The following is a 20,085-nucleotide window of genomic DNA, read 5'->3' as shown; positions in this document are numbered from 1 at the left end:
TTAACGGCGTTCCGTTACGGTGGATGCCACGTGTCGGTCACCCTTGACGAAAGCACTTCTGTGACACGCGATTTATTGTCATGGAAGTGGACACTTCCGTGATGATAATTTTGGTAATGTCATGGAACACTTCTACGACAGCACATGTATGACTATCTTGAGTCTGTCATAAATTTGTCATGGATGTACATGCATGACAAAAAAGCGACCTACTGTGACAAACACGTATCATCACGGAAGTGTATTTTTTGTAGTGACGGGAATGGAGAAACATGGTCAAATTAAAGTCAAACCACGTGAAAATGAAAAAAATAAGAATCTTATTATGCCAGTAATGCAATTAGTCATGTTCTTCATGCATATTAATTTGAAAAGGACGTCCAAGTGGATATTAAAATTCCTACGTTTTTTCTTTGAAAGAGACAGCAAAGGAAAAAATCCTCTAGTTTTGCTTTGCTCCACTCCTTCTAACCAAATGCACCGATAGTAGTACCATAGTAGTTCCATAGCAAAGGATCCCTAAGGGATCGACATGAATGTAGAGTAACAAAGTGATGTGACGAGTGTACAACCTCTTTGGCATAGCCTTGTCGACCTCAGCATCATTGGGTTGGACATGGAGGATGGTGATGCTGGTGTGACTGTCGGAGGCGGGGAAAAAGATCTGAGACCTCTGGAAATGGCGCCGAGGGTACTGCTCCACTGTGATGGACGGTTCCATCGTTGGAGCAGCTCCGGTGAGGTGTATGGTGGCGAGGCTGAAGCAGGACAAGACATACAATGTTAATCTGAAGTGGGACTCTAATATCATCTACAATAGATGATGTAAAATACATCACCAAAAAGTGCTAGATGTAAAACGCATCAGTCGCGCCACGGCCGATGTTGTAAATATTGTTCACTCTGAACTTAACTAAAGAAACTGAACTTTACAGTTGAAACTGAATTTTACTGTCGAAACTGATTGAACTAGTAGCAGAGCATTGCAATAGATGTTTAGGGTGTTCGAGCACTAGTAGCAGAGAAGCAGTGATCTAAATCACCAGCCGCTCGAGCAGAGAACGCACTAGCAGAGAGCAAGTCGTGCAGCAGCACCGCGAGCGAGTGCTAAACTAGCAACTCCTGCAGCTGCCGAAGGTCATGTAGTAGCAGCAGTAGCAGCATGAGCGAGAGCAAGTGCAGAGTCGTAGCACGAACGAGAGCAAGAGCGGAGCAGCAGCATGACCGACAGCAATAGCAGAGCAGAGCAACAACACGAACGAAAGCAAGAGCAGTGCAACAATGTGACCGACAGCAAGAACAGAGCCGCAGCACGAGCGAGAGCCGAAGCAGCAGCAGGAGCAGCACGAGTGAGACCCGAAGCAGCAGCAACATGAGCGGGAGCCGGAGCAGCTGCAGCTAATGCTGGTGTGGAATTCTCCACCGAGGAAGCAATGACATGGGGGAGAGATGTCGTGGATAAAGTGGCCGGCGATGGTGCTGTCGATGGAGACCCGCCATGGCTGCTCGGTATCGAGTATCGTCAGCCCCGTGAGATCAAATAAAAGATAAAATGCAGCTGTGAGTGCAGAACCTCCTTGGTGGCGCTGAGTAAGCCTCGGCTTCATTGGAGGAATTGGTGAGGGTGATGTGGTTCCAGTGGGGCAGGTCAAGACGGCGCTATGGGGTGGAGTTGGCACAATGGACGAGGCGAACATCGGGGAAACTCCTTGGAGGTGGAGGATGGGGCGGCTGATCCGGCGGGACGACGATATCGACGATGGATCCTCATCCGGTGTGGTGGATGAGGTACGGGGAGCTGTTGCGGTGAACGGTGTCGTCGAGGAAGAGCCTTCGGCTTGGTGGCGGTCGGGAGTGCGATGGAGGAGTGTGGGGTTTTGTGGGTTTTGGTGGCCACGGTGTACGAATGGGGGGCGAAGGGGAAGGTAGGGGGAACCATGGCTTAGGGGTGTGCTTGTCCGAAATGTAGGGTAAGTTACCAGCGTACCCCCACCGGTTTTGACGATGCGACGTCAAGCCGGCATTTCTGGCTGAGGGGTAGAAGGGGGATTTTGCGTGCCTGGGCTGCGGGACCGGTTTTAGATGAGGAGGGAGTTTTCGCGTGCGTCAAAATTTCGAGATAACAAGGCGTGGCGCGGGTTGAATAGGCGGGAGTTTCACAGCAGATGAGACAAAAGATACTCGACCTTGAAAATTTTGGGATAACAAGGCGCGGATTCCATGGTCGGCAAAACAAACTTAACATGTACAAGAAAACAATTCATACAAGACACAAGAGAGTCATGTCCCCTTTTACTATATTGCTATAAATGCCATTGAAAAAACTACAAGAAAAATGTAAAAAAATCGGGAGAACAAGATTACCTTGTACAGTACCAAATCAATTCGCACTTCCCTCAACAACAACAAAAAACAAATCAATTCCCAGCACAACAAAGAGTCATGCCCCTTTTTATATGATTACAAATGCTAGGATCTCTCATTTCAATTTTTGAATCCATGTTATGTTGAATTCGAATATATCGTTAGGTGACCTTGTGGTTTTAATGTATGTAGTCCTACATTTTGATCTTCCATCATATATGAACATTTTACTCCACCCTATGAACATATATATTATCGTCTACCATATGGACTAAATTTGAATAAATTTTCCTTATTTGAGTACAATTGTTGTCAAGTTATACCATCATTTAAATATTATCTTGATAACAAAAAACATGCATATAGCAGTAATCATATTTCACTATGAACTACATGTACCATACGATATCCAATTCAAATATTTGTATCCATTTTATGTTGAATTCAAATCAGAGTACATTGGTCTAGGTAGCGAGATGTTCGGGATAATCTAAACCCTGTATTCATATGTATAATGTTTGGCTGAATTGTGACAAGTTTTGGTATAAGCTTCTTGCAAAACCAGAGATTTTTTCAACAAGCCTCGTGGTTCCGAGAGGGAACATGTCACCTTTGTGTGCGAAATGATATACGCTGCCTCCCCCTGATTTTCTTTACAGAGGCAACATAGAACTATATGAGTGCCTTGTTAAATTTTGGAATTATTCCGGGTTCGTTTGGCCATTTTATACATTAATTGAGTTTCTGGACATTTAATGTGCATAATACAAATTTGAACTACAAGCACATGCTCCGATGCACCAAAGTTGGTTGAAAAATCACATGTGTGTCCTTGGGTGAATTTCTAGGTCCCATGCAAGAAATGGGAATGAAATTCAAACATCTAGGCATCGTGGCTCGGCCGAGAACATCGAGAAACTTGCTTTTTAAATTCCTGTAAATCCAAAACTTGCCTGGAAATCATGAAACTTGGCATGGTGTCATGTCATGGCACTAACTTGCTATGGTAAAATATTGGGCCGAATTGGAACAAGTTTTTTCTAAGATTCTTGCAAATGGGAGGTTCTCTGAAGAAGGCTCGTGGTTCTAAGAGGGAACATGTCACCTTTGTGTGCGAAATGATATACGATGCCCCCTTGATTTTCTTCACAGAGGCAACATAGAACTATATCAGTGTCCTATTAAATTTTGGAATTATTCCGGGTTCGTTTGGCCTTTTTTATACAGTAATTGAGTTTCTGGTCATTTAATGTGCATAATTCAAATTTGAACTACAAGCACATGCTCCCGTGCACCAAAGTTGGTCGAAAAATCACATGTGTGTGTCCTCGGGTGAATTTCTAGGTCACATGGAAGAAATGGGAATAAAATACAAACATCCGGGCATCATGGCTCAGCCAAGAACATTGAGAAACTTGGTTTTAATATTCCTGTAAATCCAAAACACGCCTGAAAATCATGAAACTTGGCATGGTGTCATGTCATGGTACTAACATGCTGTGGTAAAAAAATTGGCCTAATTGGAACAAGTTTTGGTATAAGATTCTTGCAAACCGGAGCTTCTCTCAAGAAGGCTCGTGGTTCTAAGAGGGAACATGTCACCTTTGTGTGTGAAACGATATAAGGTTGCCCCCTTGATTTTCTTTACAGAGGCAACATAGAACTACATGAGTGTCATGTTAAATTTTGGAATTATTCCAAGTTCGTTTGGACTTTGTTATACATTAATTGAGTTTCTGGTCATTTAATGTGCATAATTCAAATTTGAACTACAAGCACATGCTCTAGTGCACCAAAGTTCGTTGAAAACTCGCAGTGTGTCCTCGGGTAAATTTCTGGGTCCCATGCAAGAAATGGGAATGAAATTCAAACATCTGGGCATTGTGGCTCAGCCGGAAATATTGATAAACTTGGTTTTTTAATTCCTGTAAATCCAGAACACGCATGAAAATCATGAAACTTGGCTTGGTGTCATGACATAGCACCAACATGTTGTGGTAATTTTGTTGTCCGATTTGCGAAGGCGCACACATTAACAATCAACAAAGTCATTTTGGAACAAGTGTTGTCATGTTACAATCGGAAACACGAGTATTATTGAAACCATGGGCGTTCTACTTACCATTTACGTGCCACCACGCATCCCCTTTTTATTAGCTAGGAGGCGCCGTGCATGGTAGCTATTTGAGTACGGGAGGCGTGCGATCAGACCCCTGCGCGTGCTTATCAGGAGGAGAGCCCTTTGACCTCCATCTGCCGCCCACCTCTCTCCCAAGGACTCCATTAATAGCCCTCAAGCCCCTGTTTAATGGCGTGGCTATGTCTCACTCGACTGAGAAGAGAAAAAAGAAAATCTGAAAAGAAAATTTTGCACGGATCTTGATGTAAGATCTGACGGACCTACATAGCATCTACTGCGACTTTTAGCAAGACTGATGAATATATAAGGACAATGACAGTGGATAATAATGGTCTTACATAATTAGGAAGATAATTAAAAAAGCCACATGCTGCTACGCCCGAAATACACAAGGGCAAAAGAAGAAGGAAGACAATGATCTGGCTTGCTGATGTCTAGTTTCTTGATGCGTTGCTGCAGGCCACGGAACTGGTCTCTGCGACGAGCGGTGATGAGCTCTGTTGTGTCCTCAAGACGCTGCTTGAGAGCATCCACAGATTCCTCCACCAGCCTTTGGCGCTCGATGTAGAGCATGTCATTCTCGTCCATAAGTTTCTTAACGATGACATCAGTCCTCTTCAACAAGGCACTGGGCTACTCCTGCTGCTATGCACTTCTGACGATCTTCGCCCTCAGCAGGTCGCACTCAGCCCGGAGCCTCTCATTGCCCTCCCTTAGTTGCCGGATGTTGCCGGTAGCCTGTACAAACTAGGCTTTCATGTCGTCCTACAACCTCGCCCAGCCAGAGATCTGATCCATCTGGCGATGGACGATCGCATACATGCACCTGTAAGAGTCGTTGCCTGCCCGTGAGACATTTTCCTAGGCCGTGCTACCTCTTGAGCACTGCGTTGGTTTTCCCTTGAAGAGGAAAGGGTGATGCAGCAAAGTAGCGTAAGTATTTCCCTCAGTTTTTGAGAACTAAGGTATCAATCTAGTATGAGGCCACACACGAGTCCCTCACACCTACACAAAAAAATAAACTCCTCGCAACCAACGCAATAAAGGGGTTGTCAATCCCTTCACGGTCACTTACGAGAGTGAGATATAATAGATATGATAAGATAATATTTTTGGTATTTTTATGATAAAGATGCAAAGTAAAATAAAAGGCAAAATAAATAACTAAGTATTGGAAGATTAATATGATGGAGAATAGACCCGGGGGCCACATGTTTCACTAGTGGCTTCTCTCGAGAGCATAAGTATTATGGTGGGTAAACAAATTACTGTTGAACAATTGACAAAATTGAGCATAGTTATGAGAATATCTAGGTATGATCATGTATATAGGCATCACTTCCGAGACAAGTACACCGACTGTTGCCTGCATCTACTACTATTACTCCACACATCGACCGCTATCCAGCATGCATCTAGAGTATTAAGTTCAAGAGAACAGAGTAACGCTTTAAGCAAGATGACATGATGTAGAGGGATAAACTCATGCAATATGAAATAAACCCCATCTTGTTATCCTCGATGGCAACAATACAATACGTGCCTTGCTGCCCCTACTGTCACTTGGAAAGGACACCACAAGATTGAACCCAAAGCTAAGCACTTCTCCCATTGCAAGAAAGATCAATCTAGTAGGCCAAACCAAACTGATAATTCGAAGAGACCTGCAAAGATAACCAATCATACATAAAAGAATTCAGAGAAGATTCAAATATTATTCATAGATAAACTTGATCATAAACCCACAAGTCATCGGTCTCAACAAACACACTGCAAAAGAAGATTACATCGAATAGATCTCCACAAGAGAGGGGGAGAACTTTGTATTGAGATCCAAAAAGAGAGAAGAAGCCATCTAGATAATAACTATGGACCTGAAGGTCTGAAGTAAACTGCTCACACTTCATCGGAGAGGCTATGGTGTTGATGTAGAAGCCCTCCGTGATCGATGCCCCCTCCAGCGGAGCTCCAGAAAAGGCCCCAAGATGGGATCTCGCGGATACAGAAAGTTACGGTGGTGGAATTAGGGTTTTGGCTCCGTATCTGGTAATTTGTGGGTACGTAGGTATATATAGGAGGAAGAAGTACGTCGGTGGAGCAACATGGGCCCCACAAGGGTGGAGGGCGCGCCTTGGGGGGGGGGGGTAAGCGTGCCCCCTACCTCGTGCTTTTTTGGTTGATGTCTTTACGTAGGGTCCAAGTCATCTGGATCACGTTCGTTCCGAAAATCACGTTCCCGAAGGTTTCATTCCATTTGGACTCTGTTTGATATTCTTTTTCTACGAAACTCTAAAATAGGCAAAAAAAACAGCAATTCTGGGTTGGGCCTCGGGTTAATAGGTTAGTCCCAAAAATAATATAAAAGTGTATAATAAAGCCCAATAATGTCCAAAACAGGATATAATATAGCATGGAACAATAAAAAATTATAGATACGTTGGAGACGTATCAAGCATCCCCAAGCTTAATTCCTGCTCGTCCTCGAGAAGGTAAATGATAAAAACAGAATTTTTGATGTGGAATGCTACTTGGCATAATTTCAATGTAATTCCCTTAATTGTGGTATGAATATTCAGATCCGAAAGATTCAAGACAAAAGTTCAATATTGACATAGAAATAATAATAATTCAGGCATACTAACTAAGCAATTATGTCTCTTCAAAATAACATGTCCAAAGAAAGTTATCCCTACAAAATCATATAGTCTGGCTATGCTCCATCTTCACCACATAAAGTATTTAAATCATGCACAACCCCGATGACAAGCCAAGCAATTGTTTCATACTTTTGGTGTTCTCAAACTTTTTCAATCTTCACGCAATATATGAGCATGAGCCATGGACATAGCACTATATGTGGAATAGAATGGTGGTTGTGGAGAAGACAAAAGGGAGAAGATAGTCTCACATCAACTAGGCGTATCCACGGGCTATGGAGATGCCCATTAATAGATATCAATGTGAGTGAGTAGGGATTTCCATGCAACGGATGCACTAGAGCTATAAGTATATGAAAGCTCAACAAAAAGAACTAAGTGGGTGTGCATCCAACTCGCTTGCTCACAAAGACCTAGGGCATTTTGAGGAAGCCCATCATTGGAATATACAAGCTAAGTTCTATAATGAAAAATTCCCACTAGTATATGAAAGTGATACATAGGAGACTCTGTATCATGAAGATCATGGTGCTACTTTGAAGCACAAGTGTGGTCAAAGGATAGTAGCATTGTCCCTTCTCTTTTTTTCTCATTTTTTTATTTGGTCCTTTTCTCCCTTTTTTATGGCCTCTTTTTTTATTTAGTTCGGCGTCTCATCCTGACTTGTGGGGGAATCATAGTCTCCATCATCCTTTCCTCACTTGGGATAATGCTCTAAAAATGATGATCATCACACTTTTATTTACTTACAACTCAACAATTACAACTCAATACTTAGAACAAAATATGACTCTATGTGAATGCCTCCAGCGGTGTACTGAGATGTTCAATGATGCATGAGTGACATGTATGAAAGAATTACGAACGGTGGCTTTGCCACAAATACGACGTCGACTACATTATCATGCAAGCAATATGACAATGATGAAACATGCCATAATAGCGGAACGATGGAAAGTTGCTTGGCAATATATCTCAGAATGGCTATGGAAATGCCATGATAGGTAGGTATGGTGGTTGTTTTGAGGAAGGTATATGGTGGGTGTATGATACCGGCGAAAGGTGCGCGGTATTAGAGAGGCTAACAATGGTGGAAGGGTGAGAGTGCGTATAACCCATGGACTCAACATTAGTCACAAATAACTCACATACTTATTGCAAAAATCTATTAGTTATCGAAGCAAAGTACTACACGCATGCTCCTAGGGGGATAGATTGTTAGGAAAAGACCATCGCTCGTCCCCGACCGCCACTCATACGGAAGACAATCAATAAATAAATCATGCTTCGACTTCATCACATAACGGTTCACCATACGTGCATGCTACGGGAATCACAAACTTTAACACAAGCATTTCTCAAATTCACAACTACTCAACTAGCACGACTCTAATATCACCATCTCCATATCTCAAAACAATTATCAAGTATCAAACTTCCCGTAGTATTCAACACACTCGTAAGAAAAGATTTTTATTAATCTTGAATGCCTAACATAATTAAAGCAAATTACCATGCTGTTTTGTAGGACTCTCAAAATAATCTAAGTGAAGCATGAGATAACAATAGTTTCTATAAAACAAATCCACCACCGTGCCCTAAAAGATATAAGTGAAGCACTAGAACAAAAACTATATAACTCAAAAGATATAAGTGAAGCACATAGAGTATTCTAACAATTTCTGAATCATGTGTGTCTCTCTAAAAAGGTGTGTACATCAAGGATGATTGTGGAAAACTAAAAAATAAAGACTCAAATAATACAATATGCTCCAAGCAAAACACATATCATGTGGTGAATAAAAATATAGCTCCAAGTAAAGTTACCGATGGAAGTAGACAAAAGAGGGGATGCCTTCCAGGGCATCCCCAAGCTTGGGCTTTTAGCTGTCCTTAGATTATCTTGGGGTGCCATGGGCAACCCCAAGCTTAGGCTCTTGCCACTCCTTGTTCCATAATCCATCAAATCTTTCACCCAAAACTTGAAAACTTCACAACACAAAACTTAAAGTAGAAAATCTCGTGAGCTCCGTTAGCAAAAGAAAACAAAACACCACTTCAAGGTACTGTAATGAACTCATTATTTATTTATATTGGTGTTAAACCTACTATATTTTAACTTCTCTATGGTTAATAAACTATTTTACTAGCCATAGATTCATCAAAATAAGCAAACAACACATGAAAAACAGAATCTGTCAAAAACAGAACAGTCTGTAGTAATCTGTAGCTAACGCAAGTTCTAGAACCCCAAAAATTCTAAAATAAATTTCTGGACGTGAGGAATTTATCTATTAATCATCTGCAAAAATAATTAACTAAATAGAACTTTCCAAATAAAAATGGCAGCAATTCTCATGAGCGCTAAAGTTTCTCTTTTTTACAGCAAGATTAAAAAGACTTTCCCCAAGTCTTCCCAACGGTTCTACTTGGCACAAACACTAAATAAACACAAAAAACAACCAAAACAGAGGCTATATAAATTATTTATTTCTAAACAGGAGCAAAAATCAAGGAATAAAAAAATTTGGGTTGCCTCCCAACAAGCGCTATCGTTTAATGCCCCTAGCTAGGCATAAAAGCAAGGATAGATCTAGGTATTGCCATCTTTGGTAGGCAATCCATAAGTGGCTCTCATAATAGATTCATATGGTAATTCAATTTTCTTTATAGGGAAGTGTTACATGCCTTTCCTTAACGGAAATTGGAATCTAATACTCCCTCCCTTCATATCAATAATTGCACCAATCGTTCTAAGGAAAGGTCTACCAAGAATAATAGGACCTGAAGGATTGCAATCTATGTCAAGAACAATAAAATCTACGAGCACATAATTCCTATTTGCAACAATAATAACATCATTAATTCTTCCCATAGGTTTCTTAATAGTGGAATCCGCAAGTTGCAAGTTTAAAGAGCAATCATCAAAATCACGGAAACCTAGCAAATCACACAAAGTTTTTGGAATCGTGGAAACACTAGCACCCAAATCACACAAAGCATAGCATTCATGATATTTAATTTTAATTTTAATAGTAGGTTCCCACTAATCATAAAGTTTTCTAGGGATAGAAACTTCCAACTCAAGTTTTCCTTCATAAGATTGCATCAAAGCATCAACGATATGTTTGGTAAAGGCTTCATTTTGACTATAAGCATGCGGAGAATTTAGCACGGATTGTAACAAGGAAATACAATCTATTAAAGAGCAATTATCATAATTAAATTCCTTGAGATCCAAAATAGTGGGTTCATTGATATTTGAAGTTTTGACTTCTTCAATCCCACTTTTAACAATTTTAGCATCAAGATCTAAAGACTCCAAATTTTTGGAACGCCTTCTAGGTAAAGGTGGATCATATTCAGTCCCATCATTATCAAGATTCATATTGCAAAACAAAGATTTAATAGGGGACACATCAATAACTTTTAGATCTTCATCTTTATTATCCCTAAAAATTTCTGGCTTAGCGGCCAACTTATCAACTAAGGTGGCCTGCTTATCCGAGACTTCAGCTATTATCTTCTCAAGGTGAGCAATCTGAGATTTCAAACCATCAAATTCTTTAATCATATCATCGAGCTCTTTACTCATAAAACCCGTAAAGCTCCTTTGTTCTTTAAGCTCATTTCTAAAGAAATTATTATGCTCAAATTGTAAGACCATAAAACTCCTGACGTTGCTTTCGATCTCTTCTAACCTTTTAAGGTGATGATCACCAAATCTAGGTAGAGCCATCATGACAAGCAAGCAATCCAACACATAAGCAAACAAGAGACGGGCAAAAAGAGGCAAATAGAGGAAGAGAAGGAGTACGGACAGAGAGGGCGAATAAAACGGCAAGGGTGAAGTGGGGCAGAGGAAAACGAGAGGCAAATGGCAAATAATGTAATGCGGGAGATAAGGGTTTGTGATGTGTACTTTGTACGTTGACTTTTGCGTAGACTCCTCGGCAACGGCACCAGAAATCCTTCTTGCTACCTCTTGAGCACTGTGTTGGTTTTCCCATGAAGAGGAAAGGGTGATGCAGCAAAGTAGCGTAAGTATTTCCCTCAGTTTTTGAGAACCAAGGTATCAATCTAGTAGGAGGCCACGCACGAGTCCCTCGCACCTACACAAACAAATAAACTCCTCGCAACCAACACAATAAAGGGGTTGTCAATCCCTTCACGGTCACTTACGAGAGTGAGATCTGATAGATATGATAAGATAATATTTTTGGTATTTTTATGATAATGATGCAAAGTAAAATAAAAGGCAAAATAAATAACTAAGTATTGGCAGATTAATATGATGGAGAATAGACCCGGGGGCCATAGGTTTCACTAGTGGCTTCTCTCGAGAGCATAAGTATTACGGTGGGTAAACAAATTACTGTTGAGCAATTGACATAATTGAGCATAGTTATGAGAATATCTAGGTATGATCATGTATATAGGCATCACGTCCGAGACAAGTAGACCGACTCCTGCCTGCATCTACTACTATTACTCCACTCATCGACCGGTATCCAGCATGCATCTAGAGTATTAAGTTCAAGAGAATAGATTAACGCTTTAAGCAAGATGACATGATGTAGATAGATAAACTCATGAAATATGAAATAAACCCCATCTTGTTATCCTCGATGGCAACAATACAATACGTGCCTTGTTGCCCCTACTGTCACTGGGAAAGGACACCAAAAGATTGAACCCAAAGATAAGAACTTCTCCCATTGCAAGAAAGATCACTCTAGTAGGCCAAACCAAACTGATAATTCGAAGAGACTTGCAAAGATAACTAATCATACATAAAAGAATTCAGAGAAGATTCAAATATTGTTCATAGATAAACTTGATCATAAACCCACAATTCATCGGTGTCAACAAACACATCGCAAAATAAGATTACATCAAATAGATCTCCACAAGAGATGGGGAGAACTTTGTATTGAGATCCAAAAAGACAGAAGAAACCATCTAGCTAATAACTATGGACCCGAAGGTCTGATGTAAACTACTAACACTTCATCAGAGAGGCTATGGTTTTGATGTAGAAGCCCTCCATGATCAATGCCCCCTCCGGCGGAGCTCCAGCAAAGGCCCCACCATGGGATCTCGCGGATACAGAAACTTACGGCGGTGGAATTAGGGTTTTGGATCCGTATCTGGTAGTTTGGGGGTACGTAGGTATATATAGGAGGAAGAAGTATGTTAGTGGAGCAACGTGGGCCCCACGAGGGTGGAGGGTGCGCCTGGGGGGGTAGGCGCGCCCCCCTACCTCGTGCCTTCTTAGTTGATGTCTTGACATAGGGTCCATGTCCTCTGGGTCACGTTCGTTCCGAAAATCACGTCCCCGAAGGTTTCATTCCGTTTGGACTCTGTTTGATATTCTTTTTCTGCGGAACTGTGAAATAGGCAAAGAACAACAATTCTAGGCTGGGCCTCCGGTTAATAGGCTAGTCCCAAAAAGAATATAAAAGTTTATAATAAAGCCCAATAATGTCCCAAACAGGATATAATATAGCATGGAACAATAAAAAATTATAGATACGTTGGAGACGTATCAAGCCGACGCGGCACGGCAGGACATCTCTGCTGCTTCTGCGGCACGACTGGACCAGTCTGGTACATCGGTGACTGAGGGAGTCCTGGACTAAGGGTTCCTCGGGCGTCCGGCCTGTTATCTATGGGCCGGACTGATGGGTTGTGAAGACATGAAGGCCGAAGACTATATCCATGTCCGGGTTGGACTCTCCTTAGCGTGGAAGGCAAGCTTGGCGACCGACTATGAATATTCCTTCTTATGTAACCTACTCTATGTAAACCCTAGATCCCCCTGGTGTCTATATAAACCGGAGGGGTTAGTCCGGAAAGGATATACTCATTACCATAGTCATACAGGTTAGACTTCTAGGGTTTAGCCATTATGATCTCGTGGTAGATCAACTCTTGTTAGACTCATATTCATCAAGATCAATCAAGTAGGAAGTAGGGTATTACCTCCATAGAGAGGGCCCGAACCTGGGTAAACATTGTGTCCCCCGTTTCCTGTTACCATCGATCCTAGACGCACAGTTTGGGACCCCCTACCTGAGATCCGCCGGTTTTGACACCGACATTGGTGCTTTCATTGAGAGTTTCGCTGTGCCGTCGACAAAAGGTTCGATGGCCCCTTCAATTGTCTATAGTAACGCTATCCAAGGTGGAACTTTCCTCCTAAGACAGATTTTCGCGTTCGGCGGCTTCGTACTGCGGGCCAACTCGCTTGACTGTCTGGAGCAGGTCGATAGCTATGCCCTTGGCCATCAGGTCAGATTTGGAAGCTTGAACTATGTCGCGGATATCTATGGAGACTTGATCTTCAATGGATTTGTGACCGCGGCGATCGCTCCCCTCGCTCCGATGAAAGTGCACTAAATCTGTCATCGGACCAGGTTCTGGAGATGGTTCCTATAACTTCTACGACCTTTGATTCGGAGTAGTTTGCACCATCTGAAGCCACAGAGTCCGCGGCATTGGAGCCGCACACAAACTCAACACCAGGCAATATCAGCGTCAACGGAATTTCGGACTCGTTTCCGACTATAAGTTCCGAACCTTGCGCGCTCCCGGACACCGAGCTGGATCGGTTATCAATCATCGAGTTCAGCACTGCAGATGTCTTCCAACACTCACCCTTTGGCGATGTGCTGAACTCATTGAAAAACCTGTCCCCGGCGGGGGACTCACGGCCGAACTATGTCCGGTTTGAGCTAGAGGCTGACAATGGAGAATTTTGCTTCCCACCCGCCACCCACTTCATAGACACTGTCGAGGACTTAACTGACATGCCCGCTTCTTGCTCCGAAGACATTGACGGCATAGATGACGATGCCGATAAGGAGCAAGGCCAAGACCCGCCAGTCAGCAGGCACGGGACGGCCACCCCTTCATTTGACGTGTACATGATCGATACACTTAAAAAAGCCTCGCGGCAAGGACAAGAGAGATCCAGTTAAAACTCCTAAGACACAGTCTAAGTTCCGGAGCCCCAAACGCCGCCCCAAGTCACGCCGCAACAACGATGGTGCTAGAGAAAATAGTACTCCGGACGGCGCCGAAAGTAATGAAGACCCTGTGGGAGCAATATCCGAGCAAGAGGAACAGGAATATAGGCAAGCCAGCCCCGATGAACAGGCCCCACCCAGCGATGGTTAGGAGGACTATAACTACCTTCCGCTATCCGAAGATGAGGTAAGCCTCGGTGACGAAGACTTCATCGTACCCGAAGAGCCCCTCGAGCAGGAGTGCTTCAAGCACAAGCTGATAGCTACGGCAAGGAGCCTGAAAAAGAAGCAGCAGCAGCTTCAAGCTGACCAAGACCTACTCAATGACAGATGGACCAAAGTCCCGGTCGCCGAAAAATACGGCCTTAATGGCCTAGCCAAAAGCTACCCAAAGCACAGATCACTATACCAGTCCGATGACGGGGCGTTGGAGCCCATACCTTCGTCACACAATGCGGCAGGTCGCCGACAACTCTGTCCGGATAAAGAGGCAACTCAAGCCGAACACCAGACCGCCCCACCTCGCCGTAAATGCAAGAACAATGCAGGTCATGATTACCCAGACAACCTGCAGAGGGACTTGGACAATAGAGCAGGAAACGCAAGACCGATCTACGGATCGCGAAAGCATGCTTCAACACGCGACGATGGCTACCTATTCGGACGTGTCAAACCTCGCCACGACCGATCCGAAAACCGCAAAGGGGCTCTTTCGGAGTTACATCACAGTGTGGCCCAACATGCAGGCGTCGCAAACCCGCTTTGCTTCACTGATGAAGTAATGGATCATGAATTCCCCGAAGGATTCAAACATGTTAATATTGCATCATACAAACGGGACAACCGATCCCGTGGTATGGATAGAAGATTTCATCCTCCACATCCACATGGCCCGTGGGGGCGACCTCCATGCCATTAAATACCTCCCACTAAAACTAAAAGGGCCAGATCGGTACTGGTTAAATAGCATGCCTGAAAACTCCATAGGCATCTGGGAGGACTTGGAAGAGGCCTTCCTCGATAACTTCCAAGGAACACATGTCCGGCCACCGGATGCCGATGACCTAAGTCACATTGTCCAACAGCCCGGAGAATCAGCCAGGGAGCTCTGGACTCAGTTCTTAGTCAAAAAGAACCAAATCGTCAACTATCCAGATGCGGAAGCCCTTGCGGCCTTCAGACACCAAGACAAATGGCTTGCACGCCACCTCATCCAAGAAGAACCTAAATCCATGACAACCCTCACTGCTCTGATGACCCGCTTTTGCGCGGGAGAAGGTAGCTGGCTCGCTCGTAGAAGCAATAGCACCAGAAACCAGGGCACCTCCAAAATCCGAGACGACAACGGCAAGCCACGAGGAAGCAAAAACAACAGTCGCAATGACAATGAAAGATCAGGCGACACAGCGGTCAATGCCGGATTCAGCAACCCCAAGCCCGGTCAGCGGAAGAAGCCATTCAAGGCGAATCAAGACGAACCATCCAACCTGGATAGGATATTGGACCGACCCTACCAGATTCATGGCTACCCCAATAAACCAGCTAATCATACCAACAGAAACTGTTGGGTCTTTAAACAGGCCTGCAAGCTCAACGCCGAACACAGGGGGAGGAGGCCACCAAGCGACAGGGATTACGGAAAGGTTCACCAATGAAACACCGGGGGTCAGAAGCAGTCTCCACCCGAGGATCAACTACTCCTAGAACGGAAATAGCAACCAGGCTTCCGCCGCCCACTCCGTACACCTACAAAGTTTGTACCGCGCATACATCATTACGCACTCAAGATACCATGGGCATTGGCGGAAGCACAATACAGACAAGCCTGCAAGCACTCCAGTTACTTTTTATTATTATTTATTTTATTTTTATTTATTCCTTCGCTATCCTTTAAAAACAGGTGACGAGCAGGATAAACATCGGAAAACTGGCTCTATCGGAGTCCGGATCCGTACACTCGCCTAAGGGGCTATTTCCATCAAGGATTCCCCCCACCGAGGACTGGCGGCGCAGATGTGCGATAGGAGGTCCAAAATAACTTTTTGTAGACTGCACTCTCTATTTCTCAAGCCTGTACTATGCCTGTTCCTCCGCCTCCAACCCCGAGCATGTCAAATAGCCGGGAGGATGGCTTATATATATATATATATATATATATATATATATATATATATATATATATCATAAATAATTATTGGCATATCGCTCAGTTCCCATTAAACAATATCCAAACTAATCACCCGCATTGTTTCCCCAACAAATACGGCTCCTACGGTTATTTCACAGAGATACCTTGGCATAACCTGCCAGGGGCTTGGTGTGGGAACAGATGAGTTGCTAGTAAAAGTCCGAACAGCTCTATAGCATACTTCAGCGTCGCAAGTTTGGCCTTATATGCATCAACTTCGGATCATTGTCTTGGGTCAATAGTTGGGTTGCCCGACTCCTATGCTTGCTACCCTACGTTCCGCTTTATTGGGTAGGGTAGTAAAGGGAGAACTACTGCGATTGTGCCCTAGTCTAAATCGGACGAGCACCTCAGTAGAGAAAGCGAAAAACTGGCTGTCATAATGCGGCGTGAGCTGGTCAACCACTTGACGACCTCTTGGAATCTTTAGCGATTCTCCGTGTCACACGAGGGATCTTTTTTAGATCAAATATGTAAGGCACCATATGCCGCATACATACCAGGGGCTATGTCGTAGCCCCACAATAAAACTCCTATGGCTAAGTGAAAGCGTTAACGCCCTATAGTCCGATTGCCTGGTTCGCCGTATTTATCACCTCCTTCATGGCCCAAGACATTGGATAAAGAGTGATTAAATGCCTTTCCGAACACCCCCGTACTTCCTACGAGGGGGCTGAAGCCGACGACTAGAAAACTTTCAGATTTTATCAAAACAGCCGCACAGGAGGAATTCAAGCTTTCAAGCAAAACATAAATATATTAACTATAAAATTGTCTTCTACAATTTTCATACACCTCACTCGAACATTATGTCTTTTGAGCACTGACCCTCTATAAAGCGGGCGGCCTCTAGGACGTCTTTAAAATAATGCTCCGGTTCCGGGCGGTCCTTGCCTTTGGGCGGACTCTTCATCGCAACATCGATGGCCTTCATCTTCCCCCAGAATGTTTTGACTCGGGCAAAAGCCATTCGCGCACCCTCAATGCACGATGGTCGCTTCACAGCATCGATACGCGGCACCGCATCAACAAGCCTCTACACCAAACCGAAATGGCTATTCGGAACAGGCTCTGTTGGCCACAACCGGATTACGACATCCTTCATGGCAGCGCCGGATATCCTATAAAGTTCGGCCCATTGGGACATCTGGTCATTGAGCAACAGAGGGCGCTTTGATGCGCCAACCTGCGACCAAAAAAGCTTCTCCGTTGCATATCCATCTCGTGCTTGGTAATACTACGCCGCATCAGTAGAACTCTTCGGCAAGTCCAAGAACTCGTCAGGAGAACTCCATACTAAGCTGGGCATAGTTCGGGTCACCAAACTTAGTTTGCAGCAGAAAGGGCTTTCCAGCTGCAATCTCCCTCGCCTGTCGAACCTCCTCATGGGCTGCTCTGCATTCCGACTGCGCTTCTCTCGCCTCTTGTAAGGCCTTGTCCAGATCAGCCGTTAAGGCTTTACTCTCCTTCTACAGAAATTCACAACGGCCGGTAGCATTCTCCAGTTTGGGCATAATCGTGGATATCTTCTCCTCATCTTGGCGTCGTGCAGCTTGTTTGGCTTTTAAATCAGCCGATGCCTTTTCGGCAGCAGCATTGCTATGCCGGGCCAGCTCCGCTCGAAGAACTTCAATGGCGGCAGCACCATCTGCAGCCATGCATATTCCATCATCTAAATCTCAGCATCATGCTTATACCACACAAATGTATGAGGATTGCCTCGAATACATACCTTGCGACTCGTCAAGACGCATATTGAGTAAAGCAAGATCATCCCCTGCCACATCAAGCTTCCGCTGCAAATTGGCAATCTCCATAGTCCGGGAAGTGGCCAAAGGAGAAGAAGCATGTGTTCAAAGTTCATCAGGTTAGTCCTCAAATGATCCTTTTCAATCCTACGTTTGCTTCCCAGTGGAAGCCAACCCGAGTATCAGGGGCTACTACCTATACACAGGCGCATATTTGCAAATGAAACATAGCTGAAAACATTATGTCACAAACCTCGAAGCCCTTCAGTGGGCTCATGAAAGCTTCATTTAATCCACTCTTTGCGGACAAAATCTTCTCAGTCACTGTACCCATCAAGGTACGATGTTCCCTCGAGACAGATGCTTTCCGCAACATGTCCCGCAATATATCCGGAGTCTTCGGGTTTCCGAAAGCCGCTCCAGGAGCACAATCATCCTTTGAAGGAATTTGTTCACCCATCTCCAGAATCACTGTCGGCTGCGAACCAGTCAGTCTGGGGCCTTTGTTATCATCAGCCCTGGAATCCTGGATGGTCGGAGCTCCACCCTCGGTTACTGCCTCTTCTATCCCCTGCGTAACTTGTTGGTCAAAAGGGACCCTCCGTGATGACACTTCAGAGTCATCCACCTTGTTTGGTGAGGAGGTTGGAGGAGGCATCTCGCTCTCCATCATCTCTGGGAGGAGACTCCCCGAAGAAGAGGATCGCCCAGAAAAACTCTGTGTCGACCTGTAAAAATGCATGAATGTGTTGCGTATATCTTCGGTAACAGCAACGGAGCAGGACGTTATCGAAGTACTCTGGATTCTCTTACGGTTTGGCCGAGGGCTTGTCCCCTTGTTGGAGCTGTTTAATGGCGTCACTTTCCAAACCCAGGCCGCTCGACGGTGGCATCTTGCCCTTCTTGAAAGACCGCCCCTCCCAATCTTCGGCGATGGCCCTTTTCCTCCTGTTGGAGAAGGGATACTAGGTCCTTTTTCGCCTCCGTCTTCGGGCGAGGAAAGTTTGATTTCTCCGGACTCAGTGTCCGACTTACCTTCGGAACCAAGGTCATCTTGGGTCTTCTCGCCCTCCCCTGCTAGTGCCTGGCATGGCGCTGAGGCCAGCATCCTTGTTAACACAGGAGTGGCCGAGTCTTCGGGAAGGGGAGCCGGACACCTAATCCGTTCCACCTTCTTTATCCAGCCCTGAAAAAGGATTATACTATTGGTATCTTGCCACTGGGTATCTAACTACAAGGTATTCGGTAAACGGGTACTTAATGGGGTATCCGGATGGTTACAGTCTAGGCCGACATCTTCGGTGGTGTCCGTCCATTGCCTTCATTTCCCAAAGAATAATCTCCACATTCCTTCGTGCGTAGTGTCGAAGAAGTGATGAAGAGTTCGCGACCCCTTTGGATTGAACTCCCATAGGCGGAGAGGCCATCACTGGCACGGCAGGGTCCGACAAACTAGCATTACTTGAACGACGTTGGCTATGTCGATGTCCCTCTCAATGAGGCTTCGAAGCGACTCTGCGGAGTTCACACTTCATTCGTTGATCCCCAATCTAGCCCCTTGTTAATCCATGATACAAGCTGAGTTGGGGGGCTGGATCAAAATGCGGGTGTTGTTGCCCACTTGGAGCTGCGGGGCTCGGTAATATAGAACCACCCCTGTTGCCATAGATCAGAAGATTTGGCGAAGGATCCTTTCAGCCAAACGGTGCTAGCAAGCTTGCTCACTATATCGCCACCGCACTCGGCCTGCTCCCCCTCTACCACTTGCGGCTTCACATCGAAGGTCTTGACCCACAAGACGAAGTGCGGAGTAGTTCGGAGGAAGGCTTCGCATGGGACGATAAACACCGAGATAAGGAGAATAGAGTCTGGGGCCAAATCATGAAAATCTATCCCATAATAGAACATGAGCCCTCGGACGAAGGGGTTAAGTGCAAACCCTAATCCACAGAGGAAG

This window comes from Triticum aestivum, chromosome 7A (genome assembly GCF_018294505.1).
Source record: "Triticum aestivum cultivar Chinese Spring chromosome 7A, IWGSC CS RefSeq v2.1, whole genome shotgun sequence".
Classification (NCBI taxonomy): domain Eukaryota; kingdom Viridiplantae; phylum Streptophyta; class Magnoliopsida; order Poales; family Poaceae; genus Triticum; species Triticum aestivum.
This window is presented reverse-complemented; position numbering follows the sequence as displayed.